Source organism: Marmota marmota, unplaced genomic scaffold, assembly GCF_001458135.2.
Source record: "Marmota marmota marmota unplaced genomic scaffold, marMar, whole genome shotgun sequence".
Classification (NCBI taxonomy): Eukaryota; Metazoa; Chordata; class Mammalia; order Rodentia; family Sciuridae; genus Marmota; species Marmota marmota.
Window position 1 is genome coordinate 14131844 of NW_026000164.1, and position 13687 is coordinate 14145530.

At 36.4% G+C, this 13687-nt stretch overlaps 1 protein-coding gene across 6 annotated transcripts in view; it reads right to left on the reverse strand.

Annotated features, from left to right (window-relative positions):
• Chrm2 (cholinergic receptor muscarinic 2) overlaps positions 1–13687 on the reverse strand; it is a 132089-nt gene that overhangs the window by 26378 nt on the left and 92024 nt on the right. For 4 of the 6 annotated variants that reach the window (XM_048786897.1, XM_048786899.1, XM_048786896.1 and 1 more), the window contains one exon: positions 3377–3470. The exons of the other annotated variants lie outside the window; for them this stretch is intronic. The gene's annotated coding sequence lies outside the window, so the exon portion shown is untranslated. The remainder of the gene's footprint in view (positions 1–3376; positions 3471–13687) is intronic. 6 annotated transcript variants of the gene reach the window in all.

Below are 13687 nucleotides of genomic sequence, written 5' to 3' on the forward strand. Positions count from 1 at the left end.
GGAGACAGAAGCCCAGTGGAGGTGAATTTGGGAGAGAACGTGGATTTGGGCAGAGAACGTGGATTTCCCCAGAACGTGATTGTAGACGGCTGGTGTGAGTTCGGGAATAAAGAGTTGCTGTTTGAATCTGCAAGCTGTGTGGTGGCTCGTGATTTGTGCCCAGCCAGACTGCGGCATATATATATAATTTATTAGTGTTCTGTTTGGAATTATCTTTATTCTATTTTCATAGACTTTAGAATATTTTGTGAATCTATTTAACCTGAGAGATTCTACTGAATTGTTTTAATCTCAGAACACTTAACATCTCTATATTATTTTCACATGAAGGAATGTTTTTCTCTAGTTCAGGTTTTCTCTCTTGATGTCTGTGATGTCTTGTAGTCATGTATGTGTGTGTGTGTGTGTGTGTATGATCTTATATATAAAATGTTTATACATTTGGGACTTCATATTATATTTGTTTGCATTTTGCTAAGTTAGACCTTGTTTAGTTTTGGATACACAGTGAAGGAGTATTTTTGTCCCTGTATTTCTAATTGTGATATAGCATATGTACATAATTCAAGTAAACTACAGGGAATATGTCAAAAAAACTAAAATCATTAATTTTATGTTTGGCCACCTCTATATAATAGTATAGGGCATATTAATATATGAAAGTTATTATTTTACAAATGACTCTTTTCCATATATAAATGAATGATATATTAATTAAAATTATTCTTATATAAAAGTATGCTCAGATGAACTTTATCTTATTTCACAGTCTTCTCACCTCTGAATAAGGATTGGTGGCCACTCTCTTGCTTCTAAATTTATCCTGTATAGAACTAAAAGTTTTCCAAAACAAAGAATATAAAACATAAATCTGCATACCCCATTTCCTATTAAGCAGACCCAATCTATACTCAATTGAGACACGTGGGTTCTACTCTCACTCATAAGTTAGTTTTTATCAAATAATTTAATATATTTACAAATTAAAAATACATATCTAATATATTTGCTTTACTCATTTAGAACCTGAAAAATAACTTAACAATTGACAGTTATTTGAATTAAGGCAAAAATGCTGAGTTTGTTTTTTGTTGTTATAAAGCAGAGAAGGAACTTTAGAAAGTAAATGTTTTACAACAAAATAAATACAAATACAAAATAAAAACAAAATAAAATAAATACCTCTATGTTAAAATTGATGTGGCTTATGTCGTGTGGCCCAGTGAGGGGAAGCTGTGAGGTGGAAATAATACTTTTAAGGCAAAGACACAATATTGATGATTCTGTTACAAAGCCAGAACAACTCAAAAATAACTCTTATGTGGAATAGCCACTAAATGTCAGTAAGCATGGGTCCAAAATACATTACTGACTTTTCTGAATTACCATTGATGTCTGAGCTCTGACACTTTTGATTATAAAATGACAGCTTTATTTTTGCTTTAGAATGTCCCCTGATTCTTCCCAAGGTCTGTCACTTTATGATGCAGAGGTCAGGGACAGGGTTGGATCAAGGGAGCAGGTACACTCAGGCAGAGAGCCTTTGCAAGAGCAAGGTCTTGATTTCACCTTCCACAATTAGTCTCCTGTCTTTGGCTGGTATGACTACACTCACACACCAGCGAGCAACCTTTAAACAAAACAGTGGAAACACAGTCACACGACTTTTTCTTTTAGTATTGTATATAGGAGCTAATTAACTAAAGCTTTTCACTGGGTGGCTGTGACCTCTATGTGACTGAATTTGTGAGTGGTTTCTGCTTTGGGAAAGAAAATGGTATCAAAGGCATTGGGAATCTGTATTTTGTCCGTAGCATACTTTTTCTTTCTGCTGTGGGATTGGCTTTCTTTGATCATAGGACGCAGAAATGAGTGCCAAGGCTAATGTATTTGAAAGCTTTTCTTTCTTTTCTTTCAAAACCATGCACCTGCCCCATTCCATGTTCTTCCTAGCCTGAGCTGATCTTTCTGACACACAGGAGGTCTTTGGGCTTCAGCAGGCACTTTCCTGCAGAGAACCTGGCACTTGTCTGCCTGCTCTGCATTAGGGGAGTTTGTGCCTGGGTACTCCCCTGCATCTGTCTCCACAGTCGCCAGGAGCCAGAGCTGGGAAGAGCTAACATTGTTGGAATATCTATTTTAAAAGTCCAGATGTCAAGGGTGGTGCTATTTTCATCCTCACATTTATAGATAAGGCACATTAGTTGGGTAAATGGGTAAAATTTTCCGTGCCAGCTAGTGAATAGTTGATGCTCAGTCTTGAAGTTCAGGGGGTGTCAGAGAAAAATGTTGTTCCCAATTATGTGGACATCTCACTTGGAGCAGGAACATATTGGATCTTGCTTTCTCTTTCTACCTGTCTAGATATAGTTAGGACTCAGTCCTATTAAAAAAAAACACCACTCAGTGAACTGGCCTTACTGTAAGTACCTCAATATCTATCATGATTATGTGACTATGACAATTGATTTTATGAGTCGACTTAGTTAGGCCATGGTATTCAGTCATTTGTCCAAACATGAATCCAAGAGTTGCTCTGAAGTTATTCTGTCGACATGGTTAGCATCTAGCATCAGTTGAATTTAAGTAAACAAGATTTTTGGTAATCATGAAGGTGGGCCTCATCTAATATGTTGAAGCCCTAAAGCAAACACTAAGGTTTCTGGTAAGATTTTTTGCCCCAAGGCTGCAGCATTCACTTCTGCCTGAATTTCTCACCTATTGGCCTGGTCAGCAGATTTCAGGCTTGCCAGTCTCTGTGATTTCACAACCCAGCCCCTTACTGTGAGTCTCAATAGAGTCAGTTCTTGTTATTCACAAGGATTGTTCCATGAAATCAGTATGAACACCAAACTTGAAAATACTACATTCATTTTTTTGTTTGTTTACTCATATTTTGGTGCTGGGATTGAGCCCAGGGCCTTGGAACATGCTAAGAACATGATCTACCAGGGAACTATACAATTCCAAGGAACTGACTGAAAATTCTAAGTCATTGCTGCTAGGAGAAATATAGGGCTAGGTTCAAAAAAGTCTGATATTTTAAAAAAATTAAACTAAGAAAAAATTGACATATTAAGCTATGTGCTTAAGGTAGAATATGCCTCTTCTTTCTGATAACCTAAATCTACCGAGTTTGGAATACCAGACATATCTTAACTAATAATTTGACTTTGGTTTGTGGTTGAACTTTAAACTAGAGTTCATAAAAATATTCTAACTTGACCATATAGATTAATTACCTTTTAACAAAAGTATCAGATATCCAATTTGACCTGATGTATCTGCCTTTCCAAAAGTCTATTTTGACTTCTTAGCAAATTATATTATGTCCGTAAAATGTATTAATCCATTTAAAGGTTTACTGAGCACTTACTATATGAGTTGACTTAGTTAGGCCAGGCATTGGGCGCTGGAGATACACTCTTGAACAGGTAAGATCCAGACCCTGCTCTCATGTTGCTAACAACCTGGTAGGAAAGAGAGACAAACAATGTATGGAAAACAGTAAAAAGAATTACAAACTTGCCCCCAGACAGGAAAATGCTGCATATCTGTCTTCGTAAGAACAGAGTTTGCACTGGAATCCTTGGGAGAGAAGGTTGAGGATACACAAGTTAGAACCAAAAGCTTGAAGTATGTATGTGCACCCTGGAATTGATCAAGCCAAAACTCCACTTTTGCAGGAATGTGGGGTATTGGCATGTCCACTAGGCCTGAGAATAGAATCCCGGGTACTAAAGGGCATGACTCTGAGAAACACGGCCTGAGCAAAGGCTGCAGCCTAGGAGCAGTGTGGTAATAGGGATAGTAAAACCTGGCTGCCATTAAGAAATGGGAATCCATGACCATGATGTGCTCCCAGGACACAGCATGTGTGCTGAGTTCCCACACACAGAATGATTGAAAATATATTATGCGTATGATTCTATCAGGCAGACATGGAAGAAGGATTTTCATCAGAGAAACAGAGAACCCCAGATATCACCCAAGAAAATTACCGCAAACCTGGCAAGGCTCTGAAATGGAATACTATGGTACCTACTTCAAATTGTTTGTAAAGATTAGATACAACTAATTTCGATAATATGGCATTGGCAAGAGACAAGTCAAATAAGTCAATGAAAAAGACGAGGGATCCCGGAAAGAGACCAACAGAATAGGATGAAGATGGCCTTCAACAAATGGACTGGGAGCTGTACACCCACATGCAAAACTTGAATCTAGACACTGACATTCCACCTTTCTGAAAATTATCTCAAATGCATGATAGATCTAAATGTAAACTGTAAAACTCCTTGAAGATAACACAGGAGAAAATCTGCAGGACTTTGAGAATGGCAACGATTTTCACATGCAACACCAAAGGCATAATCCATGAAAAATAATTGATAAGATGGGTGTCACTAAACTTAAAGATATCTAAGTCTGAAGGGAAGAGTCAAGACAATCAGAAGACAAGTCACAAATGGGGAGAAAATATTTTTAAATGACATCTCTGATAAAGAACTGTTATCCCCAATTTGCAAAGAGCTCTCAAAACTCAATACTAAGAAAACAACCTGATTTAAAAACCAGCCAAAGTCATGAACCAGATACCTCATCAAAGAAGATAACCAGGTGGAAAATTAACATATGGAAAGATACTGCATATCACATGTTCCCAGAGAAATGCAAATTAAAACATTAAGAAGACCATTACACACCTATTAAAATGACCAAACTCCGGAACACCAAATCCCGTGAAGGATGGAGGGCAACACTACCTCTTGTACACTGTTGTTGGGAATTCAACATGGTACAGCCGTTTTTGAAGATAGTTTGGCATTTTTCTATAAACTAAACATGCTCTTACCATATGATCAAGCAATCGTGTTTCTTCGTATTTTTCAAAGGAGTTGAAAACTTATGTTCATAAAATACTTTGAACATAAATGTTTGTAGCAGCTTTGTTCATAACAACTTCCCCAAACTGGGAAGCAACCAAGATGTCTTTTAGGAGGTGAGTGGATAAATAAACAGTGGTACATCCAGACAATGAACTATTATTCAGCACCATAAAGAACGGAGCTAACAAACCATAAAAAGGCACTGAATAACCTTAAATGCATGTTCTTAAGTAAAAGAATTGAACGTGAAGAGGCTACCAACAGTATGATTCCTACTACACGACATTCCAGAAAAGGCAAAACTGTGGAGAGAGTAAAAGATCAATGGTTGCCAAAAGTTGGAAGATTTTGAATAGGCAAAGCACCGAGGACTTTTAGGGCAAGGAAATAAACCGGTTTGCCACTGTCATGACAGATGTATCCCAACACACATTTGTTCAAACCCACAGAATACAGAACACAAAGAGTAACTCCTAATGTAAACTGAGTACTTTGGGTGGTTATGGTAGGTCTAGTGGGGAAGCTATGCATAGGCTGCGTTAAGAAGTTTATGGGGAGTCTCTCCAACTTCCTGTTAATTTTTCTGTGCATCTAAAACTGTTCTGAAGAGAAGACTTAAGCAATAAATATGATCACAATGATGTGGTAGAGTAGTCTGAGAAAATGTAGAGAAGCAAGACATTTCAGTGCATATAAATTAAATGGTGCTGGGAAGGCAATTTTTTTTTCCTGGGAGAATTGAAAGAAGATGGCTAAGAGAGGGGAGTTGTGAAATATTCATATATTGTGCTTAAGAAACTCAAACCTTATCCCATAATTGGAATCTGATGAAGAATTCTAAAAAGGATCTACTCCAAATAAATTTGTAGTTTAAGTAGATCTCTTCAATCACTGTGAAGGAGATGAATTTGAAAAGACAAGACCAATGACAAGAAGATTAATACCTAGGTCAGGACAGTGATTTATGACCCTGAACATTTCTAAAAATAATAAGAGTCGAAAATACACACATTGGAATGTATGATTGTATGTGCAGACTAGGGAGGAGGGATTGAAGATGACATACACATTTCTGTCATGAAGTGTTAACTCCAAAGAGCAGAGGGGATCACACTCCTTATAAAATATGTGCATCAGAAATATCCACTGTGGTGGCTATTACAATGAGCTTTCAAGACAATATAAATTTTATTCTCATTAATAATCTGCTTCTCAAATAAGCATCTGAATTTACATAGTTCAGGGCATAGTACTGAAACAGAAAATCCATGGGGCCTGATGACTTAAAGTTTGAGTCCTCCTTTAGTCATTAATTATTGTGTGACCTTGAATTAGTTACTTAAATACCTTAATCCTCATCCATTTAAATATTTAAATATTAAATAAAAACAAGGAAAAGCTATGAAGTGGGAGGAGATATATGAAGGCAAAATGCAAAAATTGCAAACCATAAGGGTGATAATATTTACCCCGGCATGTATTTCCTCCTAACAATGTATAGAGATGGATACATAAAATATGGAATCGATACAACTTGGGGTCAAGAGAATGAGGCCTAAAATCAGACTAGTGAGGGACAGATGGTAGCCCTGTCATAACTGGTGACATTTAACAAGAAATATAATCTCTCCATGCCTTAGTTTCCTTTTATAAGATGGGTAAAATAAAGTCACCAACCTCATAAGTTTGGTGGAAAGACTGTGTAAAACTATGAATGTAAAGTATTTAGAATATTTCCTTAAACTCAATATGTCTAGAAGAAATATTAATTACAGTGTGAACATGTAAACTTATTTGCATAAATATGAAGTGCATGTATGTATGCAAACATACTTATTAGGCTGAATTATATAATTGCCCGTGTTCAACCATTTTGACTCATAAAAATGGCAATGTCCTATAGTTTGACTATATGTGTGTGTGTGTGTGCGCGCGTATGTGTGCATGTGTGTGTGCATGTAGATAGATAGGTAGATATATAATATACTAACTTAATTATCTCTTTTCTGATAATTTTCTTAGGTAAGCAATAAAGATTACATTCTAGGGCAGAGAGTACTTCTGGATTCCAAATCAGAGCTGTGTAACCTTGGACAATCGACTTAACCTCTCTAAGCCTCTCACCTCCTCTCTACAATGAGAAGAATAGAAATTTATTAGAAATATTAAAGGAGATAACATATGTGGTGTGCATAGCAAATAAGCCAGTAGATAACAAATATTTAAATATGTTAGCTCTTAATGCATGAATCATTAATTATTTACTTAAATCCCGTTTTTTGCAGATGACCACATTATATTTTCTGTCCTTCAACTTCTTTCCTTTTTCTTCTCTTCCCTTTTCTTTTCCCCTTCTTTGTCATCCCTTTTCTTTCCCTCCCTGTCTTCCCTTTTTAAATTCTTTTCCTTTTTTCCCCTTTCCCTTAATTTCCTTTTTAGTAAGTTTTCTAGATACATTATAACTTCCTGGAATATAATCCAATGTGTGTGTGTGTGTGTGTGTGTAAATTTGAGGGCAGTGGTGAGATTCCTATGAAATTAATTGTGTAAGCAGAGTTTAGACACACAATATTCCTTCTCATCCTAGAAGAGAGCCTACTAATGACAATCCATGAACCTTCTTTATTTGCTTGTAAGAATATCTAATGAAATAAGAAAATGTTGGAACTCTTGTGATCAATAAAGAATGTCCTACACATTCTCCTGAAAGACAGAAGGACTTAATTAAGATCTGAATGTGTTTACAAGAATATTTAAATGGCCCTAGACAGAGCAATGACTGAAAAAGGAGGGATATTAATTTAGAAGGATGTGCTCCCGGAAATAGTCCTTGGTAGCTCTGATTTATGCATGCTCACCTGTGTAAATTTACCTGTTTGCCCTATCTGGGGCCATTGGAACTGCTGTGGTCCATGTGAAGGGCAGAGACAAAAATGATCCCTAAGCTGCTTTGAGAATTTGTATTCTCATGCCAGGACCACGTAAGTAAAAATTGGCTGTGCCATAAATACCGTTAAATGACAAGAGGGGCTCTAGGAAAATCTTTGAGAGAAGCGCTTTACAGATCCACCTTCTGACCTCTAATCTGAAGAGCAAGGGGAAACCCTGGTTTTGGAAGGTGCAAATGAAGGCCCAGTAGTAGGCAGCCCATTAGTGCAGCCCTGTCTCCGGGAAGACAGGGCACACGAGGGAGAAGGTCTGGAGGTGGTCGCTGCTCTCCCACACAGCCTTGCTGCAGCTGTATCAGCCACTGAGGAAAGGTGATTGTGAGCCTGGACTTGAGGGAAGAGAGAAGTGGAGAAAGGAGGAGAAAAAGAAACGGAAATAAAGAAGTGTACCTGGGAGCAGTACCCGACTATGTCAACGACATTGAAAATGCATTCAGTTTCCCATTTAGAAGAGTTCTTGTTGGTTTGTATTGGTTTTGTCAGTTTGTTTCAATTTTACCAAATACAAAGGTGTAAAACATTTTGCATCGGATTACAGGTAGAAATTAAGCTAATAAGTAAATGAAGGAATGAATGCATATATAAACCAATTAAGTCTAGTATAGGTTGGGAATATTTCACCTATAGTCAGAATAAATTTCAACTAAAATCCTCTACTCAACCTAGAACCAGGCAGGGTCCCCATAGATAAGGGAGGTCTAGCTTAGGTATATATTATGCAGGTGCTCCTGGTTGAATATGCACAAGTATGGGCCTGCCCTTGGGCTTGAGGGGAATGTTTTATTCTTTGTAAAAAAAAGATATTTAAACCAATTTTTAAAATATTTTTAAAATTATAACTAGGAAAATTATGGACGAAGAAAAATGGCTGATCCTAACTGGGCAAACACATCTCAATGGATAAAACACAGATGTGAGAAGGAAGGAGAATTCTTTCCAGAGAACAGTTAGCAGTTCACAGTGAACTGGGAGTCCTCATGACCACGTGGGATCAGTGCATACACTGCATTCCTTTGCTCTCAGGCTAGAGTGAGAACTTCTAGCTCAGAATCTATGGGTAATGGGGTTGGTCCCATAAGTATACATAGTATATTGCTTACATTTTTTAAACAATGATTTAAGAAGCAAGAAAGTATTAATGTAAATAGTCTCATCTTGGGGAAAAACATATCTCAATAAGTAAAGGTATTAGGATGATTAATACTTACTGAAAAAAAAAAACTACCAAAATAAAGGAATACTTCGGTGCTTCCTACTCAAGGTTTTAATATAAGACATAGTTATGGAGTGGGTTTAGGAGCCGATGAGAAGAGCAATCTTTTTCAGTTTTATCCATGCTGAAATATGAGTCATAAATCAGCTGATTGGATTCTCATATATTTCTAGGACTACAGAAGAAAGCAACACTGGATTTAGTTATTGAGAACTTATCCATTTATATCAAAGAAAATGAGAAAGAGCTCTCATTGTCCTCAAAATTCACCTCCCCTCTGCTTTTAACCCTTTGTGATATGGAAAAGTAGTAGGAGATTTTGTGTGTGTCACTTGCTTGTTAAGAAATTTGTAATGTTTTGAACAACCAACAATAAAAAATTAAAAAAAAAAACTGAAAATAAATATAATTATTAATTAAACATTAAAAGCATTTCCTTTAAAGTTAGGAATTAGTAAGAGTGATCATTATCATTCCTTGTAATCAATATTTTATCTGAGGTTGTAGTAAATGTAATAAGTCAGTAAATATTGAGGGTAAATTATCTTAATACAAAAATAAGTTTATTTTAAAATATGATATTCTAAATAAAAAAGAAAGTATACAGATGATCACAATTTATAATAAATTTCTTTGAGATGAAACAAAAAAAAAAGAAATTTTCTCAATGTGAAAGCTGATCATTGCCAAATTCATATGAAAAATCAATGGCAATCATAGATGTCAATTTCCCATGAAGGTCTGCCTGCTTAGCAATCAAGTTTATATAACTCATTAAACATACCTACATATTGGTTTTGTGCAGTAGAATACTACATAGGAAACTGAAGGAAATGAACGTTCAAGTTACAATAGGTCCTCAACATAAGACAAACACATCTGGACAATACCAGAAATAACTAAGATGCTAATCTAGGACATTTCTTAAAAGCACTCTTGGAATATTGAAATACAATCCTGCCTCATATTGGTACAAACTCCATTAGTTTCTTCAGTGTCATGGTTCAGATTATTTTGGATATCAGAGGCGGCTTTCACATGTAATTCTAGCAATCTACAGAATGCTAGTAGCTGGTAAAAAGTCACATAGTTAAAGTACACACATTTTCGCATCTGTAAAGTTTATGTCAATGCTGTTTGTTGAAACTTTGGCATCAGAGTTTCCCCGCAAACTTACTATGATATTAAACCAGCATTTACAAAGTTGCTCCGCGAAACTTTAGTTCCAAGAGTAAGTAAAAATGTTCTCACCCTCAATTCCTTGCTATCTGAGCTACAATGTACACTGGTATAGTAAAAGATGTAAAACAAAGCAACCAATTTATCTTCAATTATTTCAGTATACCTCAAAATTATTTTATTAGAGAATAGTATCTTCTAATGGTATATGTATCAACATCTTATAGAAAAAAATCATACCATGGAACACACTATGCTAAATGAATCCAGAAATTGATCTGGCATTTGAATTGAAATAAGTAAGGTTTCCTGGATGGTGATTCTTTTACCTTCTTACATTTGTGCACACTGGTTCTTCTCTCTGCAATAAGAGACTAACTTTAGCCACCCACCCATTCCCATGACTTTCCCATGTTGGATTGGATCATTCAAATCCTAGATGAAAAGTAATTGTCTATGATATTTTTCCTGATAAGCTCACGTCTGCCTTGGTTGTCTCACCTCTCACTTTTCCTAAAAAAAAAGTGTGCTAGCCTTCTCACAGCACATAGAACTCTTCTGACTCCTCTCTTACTTAAAGGGATTGGCTGTGTCTCACTCCATATTGTAAACCTTGTGCCTCTGAAAAGACCCTGCATATAGGAAGTGAAGAGCAAATACTTGATAAATGCAGGCATGGGATGAAAGGAAAAAAGATCCAGGGAAGCATATTCTTAGGTCGGTTTGACGGATCAGAAAGAGATCTAAAATCCTAAGCAAAAGGCTTTAGGGAATCAGAGGAAACTACCTTGTACTATAAAAATCTATCCCAGAGAGAGTGGATCCCATGTAACTGCTAAAATGATGGAATCAGTTGTAAGGGACATTTAACTCCTACTCTTATGGGTAAGAAAGATCCTTAAGATAATTTATTCACAAGTTGCTTACTAATCTGCTTTAGAAGGAAGCCATGTGAGGAGCTTCTTTTGGATTCTAAAGCAAACAGATGTTCTTTCTCCCACAATGGTGCTAAGCTACTTACATCCCCCCCACCCCAACCACCACAGAAAGCCAATAGTAGTACACACAGCGCAATAGGAATTTTATGCATTTTCATGGAAAGGCAACTACATCATTTACATAGTCAATAGACTGCAACATTTTCAGAAACAAAACCCTATGAATGGAAGGAAGGAAATAAATATCCTTGAAGGAAAGCAAATACCACTTGTGAACTAGGCAGAGAATTAGGGGCATTGTTTCAGGAACCCAGTTGACAGGGGCCTGGCTGAGAGATCCGCCTCTACTACAAGGGTAAGAGTGGCTCTCTCTAAACAAGCATGACAGCGTAGACATCTTGCTCCGAGTGACAGTACAACCACAGGCTCACCTGCAACCTCTTCTGTCCTGAGGATTGTTCAGTCCCTAGAGTCTCTGACTTAATCCATGAGACCAGACCCTGAACACTTCCTTGGCTTTTCTTCCCCCTGCATTTTGACAGGCCAACAGTAATCTTGATGGAGAGGCTGAGGTCCTATCCTGGGCCAGGTAACATATCTGTTCTATCATGTGTCACTGATGCTATTTATACATGGTCCCTACACATTTCACTCCTCAGTTTATAAGTCTGGAAGATGGGGAGATGAAAATCTTACCTACATCCACGGATATTATTAGGACCAAAGTAGGTATTGTCTGGCACTTGTAATAAGCACTCAGAAAGTGTTAGCTGTTTGTTCATTTTATTAGTATTAATAATATTAATATGTTATCATTTATAAAGCAGTAAATTTACAACTCCTCCTTCCATTCAAAATCTGCGAACTTCTTCCCAAGTCTAAACTTCTAAACTTGGAAGGCTTCTGTCTCATATAATACTTCCTAGGCCACTATTCCTCACAATTCTAAAATTCATCCTGGAGACCTACTACAAATACCCCAAACCTGCTCAGCCCAAAGCCCTGCATTGAGGTTTTGTACATGTGGTTCCCTTTTCATAATGCAAAAAATCTTCCCTTCCTTCTGATGAGCTGATTTCTAATCATCCCTCAAGATCTTGTTCCAATCTAACTTCACTGAAGAGATCATGCTCCTCTGCTGTACTTCCTCTTCTGTCCCTAACAACACTTGGCATTGTGTCACGTAAGGGCATTGATGAGAATTTCACGAGGATATCATCCAGAATATTTTTCTTGAAAATATGATCAAGAACCCTATTATTCTTGATAGTATTGGAATTACCCTGATACACTAACAATGTGATTGGAGAAGGCGATAAATTCTCCTACTTTATTTTCTTGTTTTGTTTTTGTCATTTGATTCTTTTATTATGGGCACTAATCTTATAGGCTTTGTTCCAAGTTCCTACCAACTTGCACAAAAAGAAGCCAATAAGAGGACATGAAACAAATAGAAATATTATAGCCTTTCTAATAAAAGAGCAAATATCTGTCCCTTGATATTATAGACCTTGCTTGAGGGCAATGAAAAATGACATCTTAATATTTGAAAATGTCAGCATGATGACTTTACTATTGAATTTTATTTTGTTTTATTGGACATGTCAGGTCAGATTTTCCAACCTGAAAAGTAAAATCTTACTCTCTACTTTCCCATGTTTGTAAGAATAATTATTAGTTATTCCCCCTTTTCTTCTTTCCTCTTCTTCTGTCCTTCTTTACTAATATTTGTGATGGAGAATTTTATATATTTCTCCAATTAGAAATATAATTTTATTTGGAGAAAGATATGGGTCCAGAGACTCTGGAACATAATAGGAAATAGAAAGTGAATTCTAAGTCATTTAGGAAAATTGTATTTTCTTACAGAGTGTTGCATGTACCATTTCATGGATACCTCACTTCTATCCTAATACTTCTGCAAGTAGTCCTTTCTAATTACATTTCCTTCTATGAACTTGAACTTAATTATTTTTGAAACTGAAAAATTTAGCAAAAAATTACACATTATTTGGCATTTTTCATTCCCATGTAGTAAACAAATAACTTGGAAATCATCCTATTCCTTCCCATATTTTAAAATGTTTTTTACCCACTAAGATACTAATTCTTTTCTGTTCTATACATCAATCCCCTCATTCGCTTTGCTACTGTCCTTGTATTAGTTGAGAGTTTCAATCTGCTCTCACCTTCAAAGTCCACCCACTCACTCTAATCTGTCTCCTACCTTGACTTCTCCAAGAGCTTTCTAACAGCTAAACATGTCATTAAACTTAGTTGATAGAAGATAAAACCTTCACAAAGAAAGGCCTATAAGAACTTCCATGTGATGTGGTCTGCTTGACTCCTACTGCTGTCTGAAATCAGAAATATTTTTCTCCCACACTCCACTGCTCCAGAGCAATGCTGGAGTTGTTGCAGTTATTCTAAAACAGCCATATGCACTCACGCCAATATACTCTTATGGATTCTGTTTCTTCTATTTGAAAAGGTTTTTCTGCTTAAATTTTCCCTTGAAGT